The sequence below is a fragment of the Haematobia irritans genome, chromosome 3, assembly GCF_050003625.1.
Source record: "Haematobia irritans isolate KBUSLIRL chromosome 3, ASM5000362v1, whole genome shotgun sequence".
Taxonomy (NCBI): Eukaryota; Metazoa; Arthropoda; class Insecta; order Diptera; family Muscidae; genus Haematobia; species Haematobia irritans.
Window position 1 is genome coordinate 158,727,964 of NC_134399.1, and position 22,503 is coordinate 158,750,466.

The 22,503-nt window shown below is 30.4% G+C and overlaps 1 protein-coding gene across 2 annotated transcripts in view; it reads right to left on the reverse strand.

Annotated features, from left to right (window-relative positions):
• The window catches only part of LOC142230175 (uncharacterized), a 436,700-nt gene that overhangs the window by 178,368 nt on the left and 235,829 nt on the right, over window positions 1–22,503 (reverse strand). For both annotated transcript variants that reach the window (XM_075300813.1, XM_075300812.1), the window contains exon 4: window positions 19,294–19,326. The gene's annotated coding sequence lies outside the window, so the exon portion shown is untranslated. The remainder of the gene's footprint in view (window positions 1–19,293; window positions 19,327–22,503) is intronic.

The window sequence follows — 22,503 nt, forward strand, 5'->3', positions numbered from 1 at the left end:
TGTGCCAAGTTTCAAGTCGATAGCTTGTTTCGTTCGGAAGTTAGCGTGATTTCCACAGACGGACGGACAGCCGGACAGACGGACAGACGGACGGACGGACAGACGGACAGACGGACGGACGGACGGACATGATTAGATCGACTCAGAATTTCACCACGACCCAGAATATATACTTTATGGGGTCTTAGAGCAATATTTCGATGTGTTACAAACGGAATGACAAATTTAATATACCCCCATCTTATGGTGGAGGGTATAAAAATGAGCTCCCCTGTCATCGAGCTTAACATAGAATCGGGCAGCACTCAGTGATAAGAGAGAAGTTCACCACTGTGGTATCACAATGGACTGAATAGTTTAGGTGAGCCTGAAATATCGGGCGGCCACTATACCTAACCTGGCCTTCGGGCACTAGCAAGTAGAGGCTATCGTCCTAAATATATGTTGTATATTTGCCCAAACATTTTTTACACTGCATCACTATTTGTGCTCCACATTGAAATACACCCACAATATTCAAAGTTTAAATGTGGAAATCATCATCCCAAGATCATAGTTCCTTCTTACTGCTTATCTCTTGCGAAGAAATAAAATTCAAGCAAAAAAACAAGGCTACTTGGTTGAATAATAATGATATTGTAGGTACAATGGTTAAATGTTGGTTTTACTCCACAAGTTTTTCAACAAAAAAGTTTATCATTTTTCTTCTTTGAAAGTTGTGAAAACAATTGCTGGAAGAATAAAGGAAAACAAAAGATTTTTCGTGACTGTTATCTTAATTCCAGAGCCATTTTTTGTTAAAACTTAAAATTGTGAAAAACTTTCAAAATTAAATTGCATGTTTTTTTTTATTTCATACAAAAATAAGAAACAGAATACACGGCATGGTGTATATACAATGGATATCTTCAGGATATACATCTCATAGATTAATACAAGAAATATTTAATATCTGAAAGCAATATCAGGTTTTGAAGTATCTGGGGCTAAATTTGATAAAGTTCATCTCATAGCAAAAAATCAAGTATATACGGTAGAGTGACCGCAACTTATATGGGGCAAAACAAAAATGTCGGAATCTTGTTCGCCTTAATCCCACAAAACAAATCCCCTTCTCAGATATTGGGATAGCCAAAATTTGAGCCCGATTAAACGACGTTAACACGTTCCGCTCGTCGCTCAAAATTTGAAAAAAAAACGAATGTTTTGGTCAAAAAGTTGACGTATTGAGTCATAACTCGAGAACGGTAAATAATAAAAACACGCACGATAGCTTATTTTGTCCTTAAAAATGTATGTTATGAACAAAATTGTTGTAACTCTGAGTCAAACCGAGTTACGCCAGCTTTTAGCTTCGAAAACGCGACCTGGTGCCACTAGGAGCATTCGCCTCAACCTCACAAAACGAATCCCCTTAACAGTTATTTGGATAGCCAAAATTTGAGCCCGATTAACTGATAAACAGTAAATACAAAAAGAATAAATATACACCGATATGAACCAATTTTCTCATGGTAACTAGACTAAATTTCATACGGATCAGTTGAGGCTTCCTAAGATAAAACTTGGAAGTCGATTGCTTGTTTCCTACGGAAGTTAACGTAATATTCCACAGACTGACGGAGATCGCTAAATCGCCTCAAAATTTCACCAGAAGCTAGAACATATTTGGTGTTTAATACCAATATTTCTATGTGTTACAAACTAAACTGACAAAGTTTGGGTATAAAAAGTGAAACCGGGACGTCGATTTCTATGGACACTGTATCAAACTTTCGGCGTCTAGGTACCGGCGTAAAAATGGAGATTGGTCTATATGAGGACTATACCAAAACTTGAACCGATACAGACCAATTTGTGGGTCTAAATTACCTGTAGATTTCATACTCAAATCGGTGTATTGATGATACAAAAATGAAATCAGCCAGCCGGGACAGGGGATATGCCAAATCTTGGACCGAAATACCTCATCTATGGACTCGGTCTGCTGGCAGATACCCACGAATCTGTACTAAGTTCCAAAAGGATATGTTCATTTTGAAAGCCTGATACAATAGACAGACGGGCATCGTTAGATCGTCTTATATTATCTTCTTGATCAAGGATATTTATCCTTTATATAGTAGGAAATCCATATTCCATCGTGGTACAAATGGAATGACCAACTTATTATCCCCCTTGATCATCAATGGTGGTTGGTATAAAAAAATCTTGACACCTTAATTTTTATCCAAACTAGAAATCTAGAGATGTGTGTGCCGAGTAGTGTGTGTATGAGTTTTACATAGCCATCGTTTTGACTTACCTCCGGATTTAAATTCATAAATTTATTTTCTAAATTAAAGAAAAATCACCCCCTATGAAGAAATAACATTGGAATGACGAGGTCAATACACTGAAAAAAGTACGCCCAGATTTTGTCTTTAGACTAATTATTTTGGTATTGATTCCGAGCCAAAGAAGCGGAGAATTGAAATAAGGTTACATTTAAGACACAACTCTCTTTTAAATATGAGTTTTGCGTACTTGATTCTAGGAAAAAAAATTCATTTATTCGTATTTTCAGCTTTTTCTCTTTATGTGCTATCAAAGTCCTCTAAAAATTTGTTAACGAAAACTTAAATTTCAAAATGCAGACTCAAATAAAAGTAGCAATTATGTTATGTTTCAATTAAAAATCGTCTTTAAAATAAAATGTTAAAATGTCCCATGTGTGAACGCTTTTCTGCTTTGCAGTAAAGATGCAAAACTACAAGAAATTTTAAGACAAGTTAATTAATTTTGATGAATTTTTTAGAATTATTAAAGCCAAGTTGATCTTACACACAAAAAAATATTTTTTGTTTTCAATCACGAAATTAATTGATCCAATTAATTTTTAATTGAAATGTCTTCAATCAAAGAAATGATAGTATCAATTAAAAAATTACTTGAATAAATTAAAATATTAAAATATAAATTAAAAAAATAACTAGTAATTTTTGTGATTGATTTTTTTTTCAATTAAAAAATTTGTTGAATCAATTAAAATTTTAATTGAATATTTTTTTAAAAATCAATTAAACTTTTAATTAAAAAAATTTTTGTGAAATTTTTTTCTGTGTAGTCAAACAAAATTTTCTTTCATGTGAAGACACCCAGTTTTTATACCCCCCACCATAGGATGGGGGGTATATTAAATTTGTCATTCCGTTTGTAACACATCGAAATATTGCTCTAAAACCCTATTAAGTATATATATATTCTGGGTCTTGGTGAAATTCTGAGTCCATCTAAGCGTGGCCGTCCGTCCGTCTGTTGAAATCATGCTAACTTCCGAACGACACAAGCTATCGACTTGAAACTTGGCGCAAGTAGTTATTATTGATGTAGGTCGGATGGTATTGAAAATGGACCATATCGGACCCCTTTTACGTATAGCCCTCATATAAGCCGACACTCAGATTTGGCTTGCGGAGCCTCTTGGAGGAGCCAAATTCATTCGATCCGGTTGAAATTTGGTACATTATGTTAGTATATGGTCTTCCACAACCATGAAATAATTGGTCCAAATCGGCCCATAATTATATATAGCCCCCATATAAACCGATCCCCCGATTTGGCCAGCGGAGCCTCTAAGAGAAGCAATTTTCTTCCTATCCGGTACATTGTGTTAGTATATGGTCTCTAACAACCATGTAAAAATTGGTTCACATCGGTCCATAATTATATATAGTCCCCATATAAACCGATCCCAAGATTTGACCTCCGGAGCCTCATGGATGAGCAAAATTCATCCGATCCGGCTGAATGCATGACAACCATGCAGGAATTGTCCATATCGGTCCATAATTATATGGAGCCCCCATATAACCCGATCCCCAGATTTGACCTCCGGAGACCCTTGGAAGAGGAAAATTCACCCGATCCGGTTGAAATTTGGTACGTGGTGTTAGCAAATGGTCTCTAACAACCATGCAAAAATTGGTCCATATCGGTCTATAGTTATATATAGCCGACCCCAAAAATAATCTACCAAAATTTTATTTCTATAGAAAATTTTGTCAAAATTTTATTACTATAGAAAATTTTGTCAAGATTTTATTTCTATAGAAAATTTTGTCAAAATTTTATTTCTATAGAAAATTTTGTCAAATTTTATTTCTATAGAAAATTTTGTCAAAATTTTATTTCTATAGAAAATGTTGTCAAAATTTTATTTCTATAAAAAATTTGTCAAACTGAATTATTTACGTATTTAATCGGCCTTTTTTTGTTTAATATATACCCCGTATGGACTAACTTAAAATTGAGAAGACGGTGGTAAGAAGAACCCAAGTAATTCGATTGTGGATGACGGTCTTTAGTACAAGTTTCTATGCATTCCATGGTGGAGGGTACATAGATTCGGACTGGCCGAAGATGCACTTTTCTCTCGAGATACACTTTTAAACAATGAATGGAATTAATATCAGGACAAAATTTTATTTGTGCAAAATTGGTATTCCATGTGACGAAAAAATTATGTGCCAACACAAAAAAAAAATCTGATTCAATCACGAAATTAATTTATCCAATGTCTTCAATCACAGAAATGATAGAAACAATTAAAAAATTGATTGAAGGCCAATTTAAAAAATAATTGATACTATTAAAAAATTAATTGATACTATTAATTTTTGTGATTGTTTTTAGTTTCAATTAAATATATATATTTTTCTTTTTTGAATCAATTAAATTTTTAATTGAACATTTTTTAAAACTCAATTAAAATTTGAATTGGAAAAATTTTCGTGAATTTTTTTCTGTGAACCTATTTGTTTGCTAACGCCACATTTTTACTACATTGCATCCCTTTATCTGGCAAATAAACATATATTATGCACATGATAAATTGCCGAAAATTATTCCTTAATAATTTCCGCAACATTTAATCATGATATTACATTAAAATTTATAAAATATATAATTACTAAAAAAAACATTACCTAAATAATCTTTAAAAATAAGAAGAAATATAAGAAAAAACCGTCGACCCCCATCAAATCTTATAACAAATTAAACAAAAGAAACATATTCTCACAATACCCTCTTTACTACTATTTTAAAAGGAAATCTTTATCATTTGCCACGAATTCTAATTATTTTCCCATTTCTTTGTCTGTCTTGTAGACATCAAACATTTCATTTTAAATGTGCTCCCTAAGAAGAGAATAAAGAACAATTCAAGTGCTATCTTCATTCTAAATAGTTGAAGAATACTTGTGAAGCCGTTTTTTTCCTCCTAAATGCAAAACGCATTTTTTCTCAAAAATTTACAATTCAATGGAGAAAGCTGCTCCCTTATGCAAAAGTGTATGGGGTTTAGAGTGCAAAGGACAACAACAGCAGCAGAGCAATTGAATTTAGAGTATTTTGATGTAAGAAAGATGTAAGAAAAAAGTTTTAAGCGAAATGCAAATTATTTGAAATTGAAAATAAATGCGAGTATATTCTATTAAAATGATTGGACATGCCAACTTGAATAGATAAATTCAAATTAAGTTTTTTTTTCTGATCGAAGGTCAAAATAAGGGAGTCTAGTACGAAAGCAAAACTTTGTTAACCTAAATGGAAATCCTTGTCAATATTAAATCTTGCTTAAATATAATCAAGTATAAATAAATGTCCGTTTAAAAATACAAATTATAGCTGACACTTGAAAAATAAGAATGTTTTCTTAATTTCAAAAAAGCATCAAGAAAAATCGAGCGGGCCGACTTTATTATACCCTGCAACATTTTGTTCATCCAAATTTTAGATACACTCAAAAAAAGTGAAACCTGTATGACACTAAAGCCTATTTAATTCTATTTTAGTTCATTGAATTATGTTGTGAGAATTTTTTCTTGACTTGAATAGATTTTTGCGTACGTTAGTTAAATTAACTAAAAAGGGGGAAATTATACATAAATGAAATATAACGATTTACAAAATTCGTGTCTCCCTCAAAATAGGTCAGAATTTCTTAAACTTTGTAATTCTAATTTTCGTATGACACTAGCGATATTTTTACAATTTTGACCATTTTACCTTCACACTACTAAATTTTCTTTTCAATGTGAAACAAATAATTACCCTGTAGGAAGTCTGGGGACATGTGTCTCTATGTCACCACTTTTGTCAACTATTATGGTGACATTGTCGATAATTTGTCTACTGCTTGTCTACAAATATTTCTCTGGCTTTAATGTGTGGAGAAATTTATGACAAATGAGAGTCGATGCTTCTTCTTCCTTTTCATTGTTACGCTTTTTTTTTGGTTGCGAAAACACGTGGTATCGCAATAATTGGACAATAGTTTAAAAAGAAAAGTGAGGTTTATAAGTGAATTAAAAAATGAATAAAAGAAATTACAAAAGACTTGTGAAAAAGCAATTAAAATTGTACAAGGCTACAGCAAATGCTGAAGAGGAGTTAATTTCTAGAGAGAGCACTTTCATTAATTTTGTGCTGCAAGAAGAAAATTGTGAAACCTTTGAAGATTTTGAGTTAGCTGATATGTCCACTCCAACTCTGAATTTGAGGGAAAAACTGAAGCAGTGGTACATCGAAACATCGCCTTCCAGAAAGTGTTTGGAGAAGCTGCTCATTATATTGCAGGAGGAAGGCCTAAACGTTTAATTTATTTAATTATATATATATATATATATATATATATATATATATATATATATATATATATATATATATATATATATATATATATATATATATATATATATATATATATATATATATATATATATATATATATATATATATATATATATAATTTAATTTAATTTAATTATATATACATAATAAATAAGATTTTAATTTCTAATTTTACGTCTTTTTATTTGGTAAAAATGGTGACAATGGACTACTGACCAAAAGTACCACCTAGTCAGTAGTTCTTGTGTCAGTAGTTCATTCTCAATGACAAGTACATGTTAAGTGTCAATAGAATTTTACATTGTCTGGGGTATATTTGGTCAGTAGTACTGGCGACACAGTCAATAGTAAGTCAGTACTGTTTCACTATTGACATTTCCTACAGGGTATATCCCATACATTTTCTTGAATTTGCCGAAACATATTTATTTATTTTTTGTGAATGTGACATAACATGCGCTTGTAATATAGTTTAGTTAAAATTTTCTAAAAATATACTTTTTCTATATTTTTATATATATAATATAATTTTTCTAAAATTAACCAAAATTTTGCTTCCTAGTGGGGTCACTGTTTTTTAAGTGTGTCAATCTCAAAATTTTCTAATTTGTTGCCAGCGATATAAAAATCTAAAAATGGGGCTTTTGTTGGAGTTTAACTACTTATTGAACTACTCTCGAGATACACTTTTAAACAATGAATTGAATTAATATCAGGACAAAATTTTATTAGTGCAGATAGAGATATATACTTTAAAAAGCTGACGCACGTTTCGTGTTAATGGAAGAGGGTATAAAAAATTCGTGCATATGTTTGGAACACCCAAAAGGTGAAAAGTTAAACTCATTATGTCTTTGGCAATATTGCTTAGGTCCGGCTCCTGAGTCGATGTAGTCATGTCCGTCTGTCTGTTAACACATTTTTGTACTCAAAGTCTAGGTCGCAATTTTAGTCCAATCGACTTCAAATTTGGTATCAGTATGTGTTTTGGGTCAGAATGGAACCCTTTTGATTTTGGAAGAAATCGGTTCAGTTTTAGATACTGCTCCCGTCCGTCTGTTTGTGAAAACATTTTTGTAATCAAAGTCTGGGTCGCTGGCCCCTGAGTCGATCTAGCCCTGTCCGTCTGTCGATCTACCCATATCCATATGCCCGTCCTTCTGTCTGTGTGTGTACCAATTTTTGTAATCAAAGTCTAGATCGCCGACCTCTGAGTCGGTCTAGCCATGTCCGACCGTCTGGCTGTGAACACATTTTTGTTATCAAAATCTAGGTCACTGGCCCCTGAGTCCACCTAGCCATGATCGTCTGTTCGTCCGTCCGTCCGTATATACGACCGTAAGTTCGGCCAGGCCGAAGCTTATGTACCCCCCACCATGGATTGCGTAGAAACTTCTTCTAAACACGGCCATCCACAATGGCAAGGTATCTTAAAACCTCCTAACACCGTCTTCTAAATTGTAAGTAAGTCCATACGTGGTATATATTAAATCAAAAAAGACCGATTAAATACGCCTATAATTCAGTTTGACAAAATTTTCTGAAGAAATAAAATTTTGACAACATGTTCTATGGAAATAAAATTTTAACAAAATTTTCTACAGAAATAAAATTTTAACAAAATTTTCTATAGAAAGGAAATTTTGCAAAAATTTTCGATAGAAATAAAACTTTAACAAAATTTTCTATAGAAATAAAATTTTGGTAGATTATTTTCGGCTCGGGTGGCAACCATGATTATGAACCGATGTGGACCAATTTTTGTGTGATTGGGGATCGGCTATATATAACTATAGACCGATATGGATCAATTTTGGCATGGTTATTAGCGGCCTTATACTAACACCACATTGCAAATTTCAACCGGATTGGATGAATTTTGCTCCTCCAAGAGGCTCCGGAGATCAAATCTGGGGATCGGTTTATATGGGGGCTATATATAATAATGGACCGATGTGGACCAATTTTTGCACAGTTGTTAGGACCAAATACTTACACCATGTACCAAATTTCAGCCGGATCAGATGAAATTTGCTTCTCTTAAAGGCTCCGCAAGTCAAATTTGGGGATCGGTTTATATAGGGACTATATATAATTATGGACCGATATGGACCAATTTTGGCATGGGCATTGGAGAACATATATCAACACCATGTACCAAATTTCAGCCGGATCGGATGAAATTTGCTTCTCTTAGAGGCTCCGCAAGCCAAATCGGGGGATTGGTTTATGTGGGCGTTATATAATTATAGACCGATGTGGACCAATTTTTGCATGGTTGTTAGAGACCATATACTAACACCATGTACCAAATTTCAGCCGGATCGGATGAAACTTGGTTATCTTAGAGGTTCCGCAAGCCAAATCGGGGGATCGGTTTATATGGGCGCCATATCTAATTATGGACCGATGTGGACCAATTTTTGCATGGTTGTTAGAGACCATATACTAACACCATGTACCAAATTTCAACCGGATCGGATGAATTTTGCTCTTCTAAGAGGATACGGAGGTCAAATCTGGTGATCGGCTTATATAGGGGCAATATATAATTATGGACCGATATGGACCAATTTTGGCATGGTCATTAGAGAACATATGCCAACACCATGTACCAAATTTCAGCCGGATCGGATGAAATTTGCTTCTCTTAGAGGCTCCGCAAGCCAAATCGGGGTATCGGTTTATGTGGGCGCTATATATAATTATGGACCGATGTGGACCAATTTTTGCATGGTTGTTAGAGACCATATACTAACACCATGTACCAAATTTCAGCCGGATCGGATGAAACTTGGTTATCTTAGAGGTTCCGCAAGCCAAATCGGGGGATCGGTTTATATGGGGGCTATATGTAATTATAGACCGATATGGACCAATTTTCGCATGGTTGTTAGAGACCATATACTAACACCATGTACCAAATTTCAGCCGGATCGGATGGAATTTGCTTCTCTTAGAGCAATCGCAAGCCAAATTTTGGGGTATGTTTATATGGGGGCTATATGTAAAAGTGGAGCGATATGGCCCATTTGCAATACCATCTGACCTACATCAATAACAGCTACTTGTTCCAAGTTTCAAGTCGATAGCTTGTTTCGTTCGGAAGTTAGCGTGATTTCAACAGACGGACGGACATGCTCAGATCGACTCAGAATTTCACCACGACCCAGAATATATATACTTTATGGGGTCTTAGAGCAATATTTCGATGTGTTACAAACTGAATGACAAAATTAATATAGCCCCATCCTATGGTGGAGGGTATAAAAATGTTAAATGTTTGTTATAAAAGTTTGCGAAGTACAATAAAATGAAGACTTCCAAATACAATATCTTCCGATATAAGCTTTTATCCGAATTAATTATGGGTATAAAGTCATGGAATAAATCTTATTATTAAACGGTGAACATGGAGCATTTTTGTCGGCAAAATGTGGTTTCCTTGGCAAACATTTCGAGAACATAAAGTGGTTGCGACAAAAATGTTACATGTACCCCGTCCAAAAATAACATTTTGCTCTTGAAACCTATTTGAGGTAATCATATTCCTTCTCTGGGATTAGTAAAAAATTTTTTTAGCCAAGCACAATGGACTGAATAGTCTAAGTGAGCCTGAAACTAAATCGGGCTGCCACTTTATCCTAATGTTTGGGTCTCCAAACATTAGGTGGAATAAACAGATGGTAAGTTTTATTTTTTTATTTTGAAGATTCGCTGTTCTTTTTTTAAGCCCTTTTTTTAAGAATGTAGAAAACATAATTTCATATAAATCATAACCCTAAACCTCATTTATTTTACTGAACAGATTTCGAAAATTCCCCATAAAAATCCCCAAATTCCTCGAAATTCAACCCACCAAACTTCCAAGTCCCCAACTCAAAAATTTCGAGGGTTAAGTTTTTTAATTCTTTTCTACACAGAAAAAAATATCACCAAAATATTTCCAATTAAAAAGTTAATTGAAGTTGAAAATTTTTTCAATTAATAAATTAATTGATACAATTAACTTTTTAATCATGATAGAAACATTAAGTTAATTAAGTGAATGATTGAAAATTTTAAAATTTGTAATTAAAAAATTAATTGATACAATTAACTTTTTAATCTAATTCGGAAGACTAATTAAAATTGTATTTCAAACAATCATTTGTTAATCCAAATAAAAACTCTAAGCCAATTCAGAAAGTAATTAAAAATAGTTACCTTTTTTAATTAATAAATTAATTGAGTTTTGCAATCAACATCAATTAAATTTTTAATTGAATCAATTAAAAAATTAATTGAAATTTGCTGAAAAAATCAATTAATTTTTTAATCAAGAATTTTTTCTATGCCCAATTAAAACTGTGATTGATACTATCATTTTCGTGATTGAAGACATTTCAATTAAAAAATTAATTGGATCAATTAATTTGGTGATTGAATCAGAAATTTTTTTTTGTGTGTATATAAACAACTGAAAAAAACTTCAGCCTATGTAACCATTTTCCTATTATCATGGCACTGAAATCCCTACATTACCGTTGATCCTTTGTCTGGTCACACATTTGGCAAATGTTTTCTTTTGCAACCTGCTTCGCAAACAGTTACCATTATAGAGAAAAGATTTAATTGGCAAACTTTAATTCTTCATTTCGTAAATTGTCAGGAATTTCTATCTAAAGCTGGTTAACGTTCTGTCCCTTCGAAATATTTTCTTTATTTTGTAATATGGCGCCATAATTTTGTTTTTTTCTCTCAAGCAAAATCAAATCATACCATAAAACCCAAAATGGGACAACTCAAAGAGGAAACGGAAAAATAAAAAGAAGAAGGCTTACAAAATTCTCCTTCAATCACGACAACTTTTGTAACAAAATAAAAACAACAACTACAACAGCCACTACAACAAAACAATAACGAACGGAAGCCACCTTTGAGGGCTTTATTACGATTTTTCTCCGAACAAAAGATTGCCATTTTTGCCGTTGTTTCATAAAACAAAAACGAGAAGGGCCATCATAGAAATTGATTTAAGCCAAAGGCAAAACTTTACTCAATCCCAATTTCCGGAGGTTACATAAACGTCACGTTGTTATTGAACCTCATTATATGCGGCAATGAGGAGAAAGGTGGCCTAAAACCGATAAGCAAGACACCAGTGTTTGGTGTTGGTGGAGCTTCCATCCACCGTCCTATACAGAACGCACTTCAGTTACCATTACTGCCAACCAATGGAAAGTGACGATATCGATGACAGCCAAACACTTTAGCAACCTTTTGTTCGCGCGTTGCTCTTTTCTGCTTGCCTTTGGCCAAAAGAGATTAAACGGATACTTAACGAAAATATCCTAAGAAACAATTACCTAGGGAAAAAGGGAAACAAGGCGTAACACACAGTCAGTCATCCGATATTGATAGCCATATTTTTGTAATAGGAAATTCTTTTGTTTCAACTGTAATTTTATATTTTTAGATAAAGAATGTAAACAATCTTTTATTGATTTGTTTTTTTGTTGGGAAATCTTAGAAAATGCAATAAAAATAGTTGGAAAGCAACAATTGCCAGGATCAGGCCTACAAGGCTTGCCATTCCACTTATAACACATCGAAATATCGATCTCCAACTGTCTTTTGTAATCACGCTACAGCCTTCAATTTCTTCTAGAAATGAAATTTTTATAAAAATTTCCTATAGAAATAAAATTTTGACAAAATTTTCTAGATAATAAAAATTTTTACAAAATTTTCAATGGAAAAATTTTCAATAGAAATAAAATGTTGATAAAATTTTCAATACAAATAAAATTTTGACAAAAATATAAATCAAATTTTGACAAAATTTTCTAGGAAATCAAATTTTAACAAAATTTTCTAGGAAATCAATTCACAAAATTTTACATAGAAATAAAATGTTGTACAATTTTTCTATAGAAATAAAATTTTGACAAAATTCTCTAGACAAAATTTCCTATAGAAATAATATTTTCATAAAATTTTCTATAGAAATAAAATTTTGACAAAATTTTCTATAGAAATAAAATATTGACCAAATTTTCTACAGAAATACAATTTTGACAAACCTTTCTATAAAAATGAAATGTTGACAAAATTTTCTATAGAAATAAAATTTTGACAAAATTTTCTATAGAAATAAAATGTTGACAAAATTTTCTATAGAAATAAAATTTTGATAAAATTTTCTACAAAAATGAAATGTTGTCAAAATTTTCTATAGAACTAAAATTTTGACACAATTTTCTATAGAAATAAAATTTTGAAAATTTTCTAGAGAAATAAAATGTTGACAAAATTTACTATAGAAATAAAATGTTGACAAAATTTTCTATAGAAATAAATTTTTGATAAAATTTTCTACAAAAATGGAATGTTGATAAAATGTTCTAGAGAACTAAAATTTTGACACAATTTTCTATACAAATAAAATTTTGAAAAATTTTCTAGAGAAATAAAATTTTGAAAAATTTTCTAGAGAAATAAAATTTTGACAAAATTTTCTAGAGAAATAAATTTTCTATCGAAATAAAATGTTGACAAAATTTTCTATAAAAATGAAATGTTGACACAATTTTCTATAGAAATAAACTTTTGACAATATTTTCTAGAGAAATAAAATTTTGACAAAATTTTCTAGAGAAATAAAATGTTGATAAAATTGTCTATAGAAATACCATTTTGACAAAATTTCCCAAAGAAATAAAAATTTGACAAAATTTTCTAAGAAGTAAAATTTTGACAAACTTTTCTATAGAACTAAAATTTTGACAAAATTTTCTATAGAAGTAACATTTTGACAAAATTTTCTAAAGGAATGAAATTTAAATAAAATTGTCTACAGAAATTAAATTTGACAAAACAAAAAAGTAAAATATTTACAAAATTTTCTATAGAAATAAAATTTTGGCAGAATTTTCTAGAGAAATAAAATTTTGACAAATATTCCTATAGAACTAAAATTTTGACAAAATTTTCTATAGAAATAAAATTTTTACAGAATTTTCTATTGAAAAAATATTTCACAAAATTGTCTATAGAAATAAAACTTTTACTACATTTTCAATAGAAACGTTATTTTTCCAAAATTTTCTATAGAAATAAAATTTTTACAAAATTTTTTATAGAAATCCAATTTCAAACAAAAAAAATCTATAGAAAAAAAATTTACAAAATTTCCTATAAAAATAAAATTTTGACCAAATTTTGTATAGTAATAAATTTTGACAAAATTGTCTAGATAAATAATATTTTGACAACATTTTCTATACAAGCAAAATTTTGATAAAATTGCCTATAGGAAAAAAGTTTTGACAAAATTTCCTATAGAAATCAAATTTTAACAAAATTTCCTATAGAAGTAAAATTTTGACAGGATTTTCTGGATAAATAAAATGTTTGACAAAATTGCCTATAGAAAAAAAGTTTTGACAAAATTTTATATAGAAATAAAATTGTGACAAAATGTTCTATGAAAATAAAATTGTGACAACATTTTCTATAGAATTAAAATTTTTACAAAATTTTCTATAAAAATAAAAATTTGACAAAAGTTTCTATAGAAATAAAATTTTGGCAAAATATTTTATAGCAATAAATTGTTGACAGAATTTTCTATACAAATAAAATCTTTACACAATTTTCTTTAGAAACAAAATTATAATAATAACCTCCCCCGAAAATTTCAAGAAAAAATTTTTCTATAGAAGTATAACTTTGACAAAATTTTCTATAGAACTAAAATTTTGACAAAATTTTTTATAGAAATAAAATTTTGATAAAATTTTCTAGAGAAATATAATTTTGACAAAATTTTCTAGAGAAATAAAATTTTGACAAAATTTTCTAGAGATATAAAATTTTGATAAAATTTTCTATAGAAATACAATTTTGACAAAATTTTCTAAAGAAATGAAATTTTGACAAAATTTTCTATAGAACTAAAATTTTGACAAAATTTTCTATAGAACGAAAATTTTTGACAAAATTTTCTATAGAACTAAAATTTTGACAAAATTTTCTATAGAAATAAAATTTTTACAAAATTTTCTATAAAAATAAAAATTTGACAAAATTTTCTATAGAAATAAAATTTTGGCAAAATATTCTATAGAAATAAATTTTTGACAGAATTTTCTAGAGAAATATAATTTTGACAAAATTTTCTAGAGAAATAAAATTTTGACAAAATTTTCTAGAGATATATAATTTTGATAAAATTTTCTATAGAAATACAATTTTGACAAAATTTTCTAAAGAAATAAAATTTTGACAAAATTTTCTATAGAACTAAAATTTTGACAAAATTTTCTATAGAACGAAAATTTTTGACAAAATTTTCTATAGAAATAAAATTTTTACAAAATTTTCTATAAAAATAAAAATTTGACAAAATTTTCTATAGAAATAAAATTTTGGCAAAATATTCTATAGAAATAAATTTTTGACAGAATTTTCTATAGAAATAAAATCTTTACACAATTTTCTTTAGAAACAAAATTATAATAATAACCTGCCCCGAAAATTTCAAGAAAATAGGGGCGATTTTCTTCTACTTTCAAAATGTCGTGCAAGGGAAAGGTCGCCTGACCGTTCAAATATTAAACAATCAGGTACCATTAATTAATTTCATAACCTCCTCCAACGTTCTCTTTAAATTTTAAATTTTAAATTTGAGAAATTTAGTTTTATTCACTGTACTTAAAACATGTCGATCAAAGAGGGGGTCCCACTTCCCGGCCAGATATCGAAAAATCACATACCCTATATTCATTTTACAACCTTCGCAACGTTCCCTATAAATTCCGAATGTCCGATCAAATATCAAAAATAATGTAGGGTTTGTTTTTGTATAGAACCCACCTTTAACCTTCCCTGAAAATTCCAAAAAAAAATTGTGTGACTTTTCTTCATGTTTCACATTGTCGGGAGATCCCCTCCTCGGCCAAATATCGCCCTCCAAACTTCAAGCAAATAAAAAAATGTTTTCAAAATGTCGGTCGATGAGTCGTTCACAACATTCTGCACGTTCTCTGTAAATTTAGAATTGTTTAGATTTGAGCAATTCCGAAGGGAGGGTGCCCTACACCCAACGAATATCGAAAAATAAATTAGAAACCACCTGCAAACTTCCCTGAACATTTCAAGAAAATCGGGGCACTTTTCTTCAAGCTTAAAAATGTCGGGGAATGGTCCCCCTCCCGTGCAAATATAAAAGATTTGGTATCCTATATTAATTGCACAGCCTTTCCCAATTTAAAACTCAAGTAATTCGGAGAAGTTTTGTTTTTTTCAGGGTACTTAAAACAAAGTTGAGCATAAATTCCAAGTAAATTCCCTACGTTCCCCATAAATTCCGAGTAAAACGAAGAAGTTCAGATTTCTCACAACCCATAGGGGAGTTTCTCTTACCCGATCAAATATCAAAACAGAAGTGGTAGTAGGTTTTGTCTAGACTCCGTCCCAAAAATCCCTGAAAATTTCAAGCAAAAAAAATTTTGACAAAATTTTCTAGAGAAATAAATTTTCTATCGAAATAAAATGTTGACAAAATTTTCTATAAAAATGAAATGTTGACACAATTTTCTATAGAAATAAACTTTTGACAATATTTTCTAGAGAAATAAAATTTTGACAAAATTTTCTAGAGAAATAAAATGTTGATAAAATTGTCTATAGAAATACCATTTTGACAAAATTTCCCAAAGAAATAAAAATTTGACAAAATTTTCTAAGAAGTAAAATTTTGACAAACTTTTCTATAGAACTAAAATTTTGACAAAATTTTCTATAGAACTAACATTTTGACAAAATTTTCTAAAGGAATGAAATTTAAATAAAATTGTCTACAGAAATTAAATTTGACAAAACAAAAAAGTAAAATATTTACAAAATTTTCTATAGAAATAAAATTTTGGCAGAATTTTCTAGAGAAATAAAATTTTGACAAATATTCCTATAGAACTAAAATTTTGACAAAATTTTCTATAGAAATAAAATTTTTACAGAATTTTCTATTGAAAAAATATTTCACAAAATTGTCTATAGAAATAAAACTTTTACTACATTTTCAATAGAAACGTTATTTTTCCAAAATTTTCTATAGAAATAAAATTTTTACAAAATTTTTTATAGAAATCCAATTTCAAACAAAAAAAATCTATAGAAAAAAAATTTACAAAATTTCCTATAAAAATAAAATTTTGATCAAATTTTGTATAGTAATAAATTTTGAGAAAATTGTCTAGCTAAATAATATTTTGACAACATTTTCTATACAAGCAAAATTTTGATAAAATTGCCTATAGGAAAAAAGTTTTGAAAAAATTTCCTATAGAAATAAAATTTTAACAAAATTTCCTATAGAAGTAAAATTTTGACAGGATTTTCTGGATAAATAAAATGTTTGACAAAATTGCCTATAGAAAAAAAGTTTTGACAAAATTTTATATAGAAATAAAATTGTGACAAAATGTTCTATGAAAATAAAATTGTGACAACATTTTCTATAGAATTAAAATTTTTACAAAATTTTCTATAAAAATAAAAATTTGACAAAAGTTTCTATAGAAATAAAATTTTGGCAAAATATTTTATAGCAATAAATTGTTGACAGAATTTTCTATACAAATAAAATCTTTACACAATTTTCTTTAGAAACAAAATTATAATAATAACCTCCCCCGAAAATTTCAAGAAAAAATTTTTCTATAGAAGTATAACTTTGACAAAATTTTCTATAGAACTAAAATTTTGACAAAATTTTTTATAGAAATAAAATTTTGATAAAATTTTCTAGAGAAATATAATTTTGACAAAATTTTCTAGAGAAATAAAATTTTGACAAAATTTTCTAGAGATATAAAATTTTGATAAAATTTTCTATAGAAATACAATTTTGACAAAATTTTCTAAAGAAATGAAATTTTGACAAAATTTTCTATAGAACTAAAATTTTGACAAAATTTTCTATAGAGCGAAAATTTTTGACAAAATTTTCTATAGAACTAAAATTTTGACAAAATTTTCTATAGAAATAAAATTTTTACAAAATTTTCTATAAAAATAAAAATTTGACAAAATTTTCTATAGAAATAAAATTTTGGCAAAATATTCTATAGAAATAAATTTTTGACAGAATTTTCTAGAGAAATATAATTTTGACAAAATTTTCTAGAGAAATAAAATTTTGACAAAATTTTCTAGAGATATATAATTTTGATAAAATTTTCTATAGAAATACAATTTTGACAAAATTTTCTAAAGAAATAAAATTTTGACAAAATTTTCTATAGAACTAAAATTTTGACAAAATTTTCTATAGAACGAAAATTTTTGACAAAATTTTCTATAGAAATAAAATTTTTACAAAATTTTCTATAAAAATAAAAATTTGACAAAATTTTCTATAGAAATAAAATTTTGGCAAAATATTCTATAGAAATAAATTTTTGACAGAATTTTCTATAGAAATAAAATCTTTACACAATTTTCTTTAGAAACAAAATTATAATAATAACCTGCCCCGAAAATTTCAAGAAAATAGGGGCGATTTTCTTCTACTTTCAAAATGTCGTGCAAGGGAAAGGTCGCCTGACCGTTCAAATATTAAACAATCAGGTACCATTAATTAATTTCATAACCTCCTCCAACGTTCTCTTTAAATTTTAAATTTTAAATTTGAGAAATTTAGTTTTATTCACTGTACTTAAAACATGTCGATCAAAGAGGGGGTCCCACTTCCCGGCCAGATATCGAAAAATCACATACCCTATATTCATTTTACAACCTTCGGAACGTTCCCTATAAATTCCGAATGTCCGATCAAATATCAAAAATAATGTAGGGTTTGTTTTTGTATAGAACCCACCTTTAACCTTCCCTGAAAATTCCAAAAAAGAATTGTGTGACTTTTCTTCATGTTTCACATTGTCGGGAGATCCCCTCCTCGGCCAAATATCGCCCTCCAAACTTCAAGCAAATAAAAAAATGTTTTCAAAATGTCGGTCGATGAGTCGTTCACAACATTCTGCACGTTCTCTGTAAATTTAGAATTGTTTAGATTTGAGCAATTCCGAAGGGAGGGTGCCCTACACCCAACGAATATCGAAAAATAAATTAGAAACCACCTGCAAACTTCCCTGAACATTTCAAGAAAATCGGGGCACTTTTCTTCAAGCTTAAAAATGTCGGGGAATGGTCCCCCTCCCGTGCAAATATAAAAGATTTGGTATCCTATATTAATTGCACAGCCTTTCCCAATTTAAAACTCAAGTAATTCGGAGAAGTTTTGTTTTTTTCAGGGTACTTAAAACAAAGTTGAGCATAAATTCCAAGTAAATTCCCTACGTTCCCCATAAATTCCGAGTAAAACGAAGAAGTTCAGATTTCTCACAACCCATAGGGGAGTTTCTCTTACCCGATCAAATATCAAAACAGAAGTGGTAGTAGGTTTTGTCTAGACTCCGTCCCAAAAATCCCTGAAAATTTCAAGCAAAACGGAGGAACTTTTTTATTGCCAACGGTATTGTATTAGCAGTTCATAATGATAATAATTAAAATTTATTCTGCAAATTGTACAACAGTTTTAAATAACAGTTTTAAAATTAAAAAAATACTTACCTTTATAACGAGTGCTTCTTTCTGTACATTACGCTGAAAAAGAAATCAAAAATACAAAATAAGTTTATTTGAAAGTTTCTAACAAAATAGTATCCAATTATAGAGAACAATTTTTTTCATTATTTCCTTACAACAAAGAATTTGACATAAGGAGTTGTTCAGATTAACATTGTCATTAACATCAAATCCATTATTCTCTTTTTTTTTATTTTGCCGCCTATTGGGTCATAAATATTTTGCGAGACAAACGCCCTTCCAATACGTTCACAATTTGCTCGAGTATTTTACTCATTTCTCATTCTTATAACCTTTCAAGGTCATCCATTTAACTCTTGTCTTGCCTACACAAGTATGCCAGTGATATTTGCCGTTTTTACTTATTTCCATCGCAAAACCATATTTTTTGTGGGGTTATAGGGAAAATCCGAAAGCCTAAAAGAAGGGTATCTATAGAGGAAATAAATACGAAAGCAACAAATCATTATTTCTTTTGTAGCCTAACTCATATAGAAGGGAGATCCAAAGGGGGTTTACACCTTGTGGGACATCCCACAAGGCATGCTGCTAGCATGACTCCTGGATGATATAATGTAAAATCCGAAGACAACATCTTAATATATTCATTTGGCTTAAATTAAGGGGCAAAAGATTTATCGCCCAAAAAAATATATAAAGATGAATGAACAAATCTCAATAAGGAATCTAAAGTCATACCAGGTATGTGATAAGGATATAAAATCTGCGAAAAAAAACTCATTGAACCCACCAAAATGTTGTAAAATTTTCTGAAGTCATTCGCAAATATTTGTAAAATTATAATTTATGGCATCATGGAGGTACCAGTTAGCCAACAACGCCATGTGTATTAGTCTCAGAGGATGTAGACATTTTATTTAAGGACATTGATGGGTTGAGTTCTCGTTAATTCTAAAATACAGGCTACGTGTCAATTCATGGTCTCATTCTATTACTTACTTTTGCTTTCTAAAATTGAATAACTACACTGAAAAAATGTATCGTGAGGTCAAAAATTGAATTCCTTAAAATACGATTTTTTCGTAATTTTGCATAGCATAGAAGATGCATTTCCATACTACAAAGTTTTTTTCTTTATCCAAAAGTCGATAAACACTTCATTGAAGTCGTTTTGCCCTTATAGTTATGTGATTCGAATTAAAAATGGATATCTTAACATGAAACAACTATATACGGCCGTAAGTTCGGCCAAGCCGAATCTTATGTACCCTCCACCATGGATTGAGTAGAAACTTCTACGAAAGACTGCCATCCACAATCTAATTAATTGGGTTGTGGTATCTTAAAACTTCTTAACATCATTTTCTAAATTGTTAGTTAGTTAGTTAGTTATGTATAGGTAAGTACACAACAAACTACGAATCGATATGGACTTTTTGCACGATACGTAGAGAGCCAGAATTGAAATATGGGTGTCACTTATATGTGGACTATATACAATTATGAACTTGATATGGACCAATGGGGGCTATATATAATTATGGACTGATATGAACTAATTCCTGCATGGTTGTTGGATACCATATACTAACATTATGTACCAAATTTCAACAGAATCGGTTGAATTTTGCTCTTCCAAGGGGCTCCTGAGGCCAAATCTGGGGATCGGTTTATATGGGGGCTATATATAATTATGGACCGATTTCGACCAATTTTTGCATTGGTGTTTGAGGCCATATATTAGCACCACGTACCTAATTTCAACTGAATCAGATGAATTTTGGTCTTCCAAGAGGCTCCGGAGGTCACATCTGGTGATCGGTTTATATGACCGATGTGGACCAATTTTTGCATGGTCATTAGAGACCATATACTAACACCATGTATCAAATTCTAGCCTGATCGGATGAAATTTGCTTCTCTTAGAGGCTCCGCAAGCCAAATCGGGGGATCGGTTTATATGTGGGCTATATATAAGTATTGACCGATGTGGACCAATTTTTGCATAGTTGTTAGAGACCATATACCAACACCACGTACCAAATTTCAGCCGGATCGGATGAAATTTGCTTCTGTTAGAGGCTCCACAAGCCAAATCGGTGGATCGGTTTATATGGGGGCTATATATAATTATGGACCGATGTGGACCAATTTTTGCATAGTTGTTAGACCAACACCATGTACCAAATTTCAGCCGGATCGGATGAAATTTGCTACTCTTAGACGATCGGCAAGCCAAATTTGGGGGTCCGTTTATATGGGGGCTATACGTAAAAGTGAACCGATATGGCCCATTTGAAATACCATCCGACCCACATCGATAACAACTACTTGTGCCAAGTTTCAAGTCGATAGCTTGTTTCGTTCGAAAGTTAGCGTGATTTCAACTGACGGACGGACGGACGGACATGCTCAGATCGACTCAGAATTCCACCACGACCCAGAATATGCCCAGAATATACTTTATGGGGTCTTAGAGCAATATTTTGATGTGTTACAAACGGAATGACAAAGTTTATACCCGCATCCTATTGTGGAGGGTAGAAAAAAGGTCAACTTGGCTTTAACAATTCCGAAAAATTATTTAAATTTAAACTTGTTTAATAAGGAAATGAGGACCTCCTTTACGCCTTTTTTGCGGTATTTGAGGACCTCCCTTTTATCCGACATTTTGAAACTTGCAGAAAAGCTCCAGATTGCGTGGAAATTTTCAAGGAATGTTAATAGCGGTCTCTACACCCTCAAAAAATCGCTTCTGTAACATGTACCCCAAACACATTTTGCTTCAAGCATATATATTTCCAGGATTGGTCCAAACAAAATATTGTTTGTATTGTTCAAACATATTATGTTTCACCTTAGAGCATTCACTGGTAGAAAAAATTTTAAAGAAATTTTCTTGTGGATATATTTTTAAGGCGCCAATTGCCGCCTCTCTAGTTCTCATACTCTCTAGGTCTGCCTATCTAAACACATATATGTTTATAGGCTATTTCCAAATTAATATATGTTTGCATTTAAGCATATTATATTTATAAACATTTTATGTCCCAAACATAATATATTCTACCATATTAACATATATGTCCCAAATATGCTATGCTAGTTTACGAACATTATATGCTTGCACTTAAAAATCTCCACTTTATTTTGCGATATTTGATCTGCGAAAGGAAACTTTCCTTTGAATTGTGAAAAATCTAAGGTTTTTTTTATATATTCCTTTTTTTCCAA